Below are 6,000 nucleotides of genomic sequence, written 5' to 3'. Positions count from 1 at the left end.
TCTCTGGAACGACTCCGATCTGTAATGGAGCTGAATGCTCATCAGCCGTGTTCCTGTGAAAATAAAACACTCTGGAACTGAAGCACCATGACGGAAGACCTTTTACAGTTTCCCGCCCTTTGCGGGCAAAACTAAATTTGGATGGTTCTCGCCGCATGGTTTCGTAGATTCCGGCCTTTCAGTTTTTGGATCCTGCTCCTTCGGGTTCCCTATTTAAAAATGTGTGCTGTGCTCTGTAGTCTGGAGCACCAATTAAGTCGCTCTAAGAGGTCTGCTGGAGGGGAAGATGGTACTTTGGCTGGCACCGGATGGCTTCGATCAGCTGTTCAGATATTTATGGGCCGTGCCTCAAAGGGAAGGTGTCGATGTTCCTTGAATTTTGGCAGAGAAAAAGGTCGAGAATTGATCAAACTTTGGCTGAGCTCTGAGTTGATAGGCGCATGATGCAAGGTGAACTTGATCCTCCGCTTCCCGAGACTGTCAATAGGAAGTGCTGGCCCACTTATCGATGACCCGACTCCACTTTCTTGCTTGAGTAAGCAACCCACCCAAAACACATAGGGTGGACTGAGCTGTGGGCGAGGTGTCGATCGATGCAAAAAGCTATCCTCAAAAAATAAAAAACACAGAGTTGGTGTTACTTTGTGCTGCTCTGTGCAGTGAGGACCTCACAGGGTGAAGACACGGTGCAGCGGGTGGACCACAGAGCTGCTACCGGTGGACGGAGTGGTCCTCTTCATACCAGGTAAAGCTCCATTTACCCTAAATAATGGCTCTGCATTTTCCTTTAGATTTATATCTACTGTTGCAAGGTTCACCTCTACCCAGCAGGATACACTGACTGGAGACTGATTTCCTAATAGGGATAATCACCACTTGTGAATATAAAGACTCCATTGGGGGCACAAGTCTGAATGGATACAATCAAACCCCTGGACTTGTCTTTGAATAATGAAATTTCTTTTGCTCCCTCTGTATAAAATAGGCCTTTTCAGTGGCCTAGAAATGGGGCTTGTAGAGCATGAATAATAGAACAAAGACGACCCCAGTGGCCTGTAAATTTTTGAAAAATCTATAGTGAAAAAAGCCGTAAGGTAGCATCGCTCCATGTGTTTTATAACCAGAGTGGGGAAAAATGAAATGCTCTTGTGCTATCAATATTCTGACAACCAGTGATGCGAAACCCAGCTTATTGTCATTCTCTTTGTTGTGACACACACAAACACACACACACACACACACACACACACACACACACACACACACACACATACATGGGCTTCCAGAAACGTGACTGTTTGTAGGAAAGAAAGCGTGACTGCTGTTATCTTTAACTAATCTGACTTTATATCCACAAAAATAAAAGAGATAAATTATATTTTAGATCACGTACGAGGGACAGAGCCAGGTAAGCCGAGCTGCAGATGTGTGAGCAACGTGAAAGGATCTCAAGTATGAAAAAAAAGATCACGTTTACATTTTTATTAGGAGTCTATTAGGAGTCATTTTTATTAGGAGTTTTATTAGGAGTCTAGAAATACGAAATGTGGCGCTTTGATATTTGCAGTGAATCCGGTAGATGGCGCTGTTGTAGTGCTTCCAGGGCGCAATAGCTTTGAGAACACGACAGGATCGGCACTGGGGCATATGTTTAAGAGCGCCAGAAGAAGCAGGATTATGGTGTTTGCTCCGTCGTCGGGTTTTGTTCGGCTTTAGATGTCCGACAGCTGCCTTGCTTAGTGGCCTTGAGGATGTACGCTGCTGGAAAAGGCAACGTGTGGGACCGGGTCGGACGTCCCCACAGGGACTGTATGTGCTACCTTGGACCTCCTACAACTCTGATGCCAATGTAAGACATTAAAACTTTTAGAAACGTAGCAAGCAGGCAGCGGACACCTGTTGCGCACTCGATTGCCACGGTGCGTCGTTAAACTAAAACAATTTTAAACGTCAGCTGTAAAATACTGTATACTGTAAAATACATAGACACAGTGGCTTTCAAACGGAATATTCTGTGAATCTTATCACCTACGTATTAATTGGTTTATTTACTGACCTGGAATCAGACATTTTACGCACGGGCGTGGAAAACCATACCGCGCTTCGTCGTCACACATTTTCTAACACCTTAAGGACCAGTGAAGCATTGAAAGGTATAATTTTCCATCCCTCCCAAGTGCACGACTCAAACCCAGTATTTATTTTTGCTAGTGCGCATTTATGGGTTCACCTGCTTTTACGTCGAAGCCGGAGCTGTCACAAGTGTTCCTTCTCCGTCATGGTACATTAATTGGTTTCACACTCCCATTAACGTTTAATAGGAGTTGCACAGTGCATGGTAGGCTCTGCGACGATTGCTGGGTCAGTCACTTTCACTCAGTGTCTCTCACGGCGCTGTTGCGCGGACACGGGGCCAGTGAAGGATGATGATTTCTGTACTGTACAAGAGAGGCGCTGCAGGGCCGCTGGACGGGCGCCTCCGCGGCGCATCCAGCTATGAGTCTCTTGTTTTGGCCAAGGAGGAACCCTGTCTAATCGAGTCAGGCGAAAGGTTTACGCAGGGTCCCCTCATCCTTCGCCAAGCACTTTGTCTTTGTTCCCTCTTCCCAGCGGGATGCACAAGTCACCACACGTGAGCCCGAGAAGGCTTTCCGACATCAGCCCGCAACTCAGACAGCTGAAGTACCTGGTGGTCGACGAGGCCATCAAGGAGGATCTAAAGTCCTCCCGCTCAGTGGAGGACATCAACAGCGCGTCCATAGAGGAGCGGATATTGAGAATCACAGGCTATTATGGATACCAGCCTTGGAGGGCAAGCTACACCAGTGAGTCACTTTACATACTCGGAGCTTGTTGCTTTGTGTGGGTGTGTGGATGGAGCATGATGCAACTTGATAAAGGGTTTTTGTTTTTTTTAAATAAAAAAGTATGTGAGGATGTTTGCATTGGTCATGTGAACTCTATATGCTGGTACGCAGAAATATGAGAATATACACATATCACAAAAAAGCAACAAGCGGGAGAGAACCTGTGATTTTCAGCATCTGAGGTTGTTGACAAGTGCAAAGCAAATGTAGATGAAATATTCAAATCTGCGCCATTAAGCTAAGGAAAAAGCCTCGCGAGAAACTACAGACTGATGGAAATCACCCAGCGGCATTGTTTTATCAGGCGTCTCGAGATTTTGTGTCTCCGCCTCTACAGTCGAACCTGACTCGTGCGAGAGCTCAGCAACATGGCAAAAGAAGGGCACACACAGCCAGTTACAACTTCTAATTTGCATTTCTTCCCTCTCCTCCTGACAGCTGGGTCTACGGTGGTTGCCGAGGCACCAGTGCTGGTGTTGGTTGCAGCAGCCAGTGGAGGCTGAAGCACTGGGAGCAGTTTAATCATTAACACTAAACTTTGCCAGATTGTTCTGGTCTTTCGTCCTTTTCTCTGTTGTTCCAGTGCCTTTATACAACATCAGAACATTTGCTCATTCGGGCTGAACAACCTCTGCGGCTTCATCTACAAGCGTTTCCGTTGCCGCGGCGGTCTTGACAGCACGTCAGTCTTCTTCACGGGTGTTGCCGCTGCACTGGCTTGATGCGTTGTGTGCGTCTGTCGGCCTTTCAGCTGGTAGATGGTGGAAAATTTTGCAAATTTCATATGAGCCACTGCAATATTAAAGAGCTGCGAGGCTGTTTCAGAATTCATAGGCCTATATGTAACATCTGAGCAGGGCGTGCTTCGCAGGGCAGCGGCTCTGTTATGAAATTGTACTCGCTCCCTTTTGTAGAGCTCCTAATGCTGTGACAGGAGGAGAAAAGAGGATATTATATATATGCGGATTTCTTTCAGTAGCGGACTCACTCAGCTTTTCTGATCGTAACTGCAAGATCTGGGTTCTCACATAAAATATCACTCCTGTTGTTATCGTCTCCTGGAGAACCTTTTCAAACTGATTGAACACATCATTTCCTGACTGAAGGTGTAATTATGACAGCACGGAGGGAAAATGCATCCTAAAAATAGTTTTTAATTGTTGTAGCAGTCGTATCCTAATACACGAGGCTGCAGGAGTGATGCAGCTTGTATGTGATTTTGGCATTTAAGCTAGAAATATTCAGAATTCTTCTTGCGATTAGAAATAAAACGATGCAGACACTCTTATATGTGTTATAACAGCGCACATCTCCCAGCAGCACACATGACCTGATGTGTCTGGATCCACTGGCAGCAACACAGCGTTTGGGTAATGGCTGCAGCGACAGGTAAAGTTGATGGCAGCCACTCTCAGAGGAAGTGGGAGGCTGTTTTGTTGAGTGCAAAGAGACGCCCGTGTGTGTCATTTACCGCTGATCTCGCTGGGTGCCATTTCACACAAAAGCCAGAGAAGGGAGAGCGGAGCTGGTCATTAGCTGTGACTCACGCGGGGGATAAAAGCTCACATTTAGCTTTGTGACTCGCGGAGCATCACAAGATTTTAGATCTGGAGTCACACAAACGTGCAGGCTGCTGCCATGGACCCCTGTCTCTACGTGCAGGTCCAAATCGAAGTTTGGGTGTTTCTCCTGTATGTCTCAGTGCTTTTGTGCATGTTGGTTTCCTGCACTCATCACGACAGAAGCAACAGTGCTGCTGAATTATCGCCTCTTTTCAACCTATGGATGTCAACAAGGTCCTATTTCTGCAGGATTGAGTGCGATAGAACAAACATACATTCTGACACCACGTTCAGTTCTTGAGTGACATTATGCTTAAAAGGAAACCAGGGTGCTCATATTATTATGGGCTGCTCCAACAGGACCGCTTTAAACCCTGTCACTTCATCTTACACACTTCAAGTCTTCTTGAATGGAACATTTTGGCTCCTTTTTTTTACCATGTTAATTCACCTCGTCATTTACGCTTATCTTACATTCCCAAAAGTGCTCCAAATGGGAATATTCCCTTTGTGTTTGTGGAGTGACAATTAAAAGACAAAAGTGTACATGAAAACGGAAGATTCATTTGAAAGGCTCTCATGTAAAATAATAAAAGTGGCCAATGAGAATATTTTTAGCCAGTGGGGAACCTTTGGTCAGGTCGCTTCACATCACAGCACCAAAGTCTCCATCCCAAACGGCTTAATTTTGGTCTCAACAGATGAACGCCACTTCTTCCAGCTAACTTTCCTTCTCTTCTCCTCAATCTGTCATAAATAAACGACTGGAAATGAAACATAACAATGCATATTGGGAGTCTCTCTTTTTATTTGCCAATGTTCTGTCTCATTCACAGTAGTTGCAGGCGTCGTTTTGGCCTCCCTCACTAGTTTCCTATAACTTACATGGTGAGAATAACCTGTTCTATGTATGACTCACACTCATTCCAGTCAGTGACACTTTTTCGCACTATGTTTACTGTAGAAATAATTTTTTTATTTTCTCTCAGTTTATAGTTTTTCTTCCACACTCAAAATTTATATCCTGTCTCTTTTAGAGTTAAACATAACTATTCACAAAATGAGCTTTGCTGTTCCTTTAAAGAAGTACTACCCTGCTCCAGCTCTTCCAGGAACTTCCAGCATTACACATTAATAAGACTTACTCTGAAGGTTTGCGTTGGCCTTTCCGGTGTTTTTTTTTTTTTTTTTTTAAGTTTAAACCCCCAGCCTGATAAATTGATGCTGTGTTCTTCCTATTGCTCTGGGACAACAATCTATCACAAATGGCCCCTCTGCTGCTGCAAATTTAGAGCTCCATGAGGCGCAAAATGAGGTCACATTCTATTTCGAGCTTGGACTTTGGTGAGATGCTACAGGAGCAGGTTGTGGAGAGCCTGTGCAGCCCAGTGCTGTTAGTAAAAGAACAGCTGGAAGAGGCGGGCAAGACATGGGCAGAATGGCGAACGACGAGAACGGCCACGTTTACCTCAGCAGGAGCAGCATATGAGCCTCCCTGTCGTCACGACGACAGAACAACATTAACGGTGTTTCGGCCATTCATTTGTTACTGTGCAGAGGAAGAAGTGAAT

General features: G+C 45.3%; 1 pseudogene; it reads left to right on the top strand.

Annotated features, from left to right (window-relative positions):
• Positions 1–1,646: 1,646 nt before the first annotated feature.
• LOC101076342 (putative thiamine transporter SLC35F3) overlaps positions 1,647–6,000 on the top strand; it is a 28,183-nt pseudogene continuing 23,829 nt past the window's right edge.

The sequence above is a fragment of the Takifugu rubripes genome, chromosome 4 (genome assembly GCF_901000725.2).
Source record: "Takifugu rubripes chromosome 4, fTakRub1.2, whole genome shotgun sequence".
Lineage (NCBI taxonomy): Eukaryota > Metazoa > Chordata > Actinopteri > Tetraodontiformes > Tetraodontidae > Takifugu > Takifugu rubripes.
This window is presented reverse-complemented; position numbering and strand designations above follow the sequence as displayed.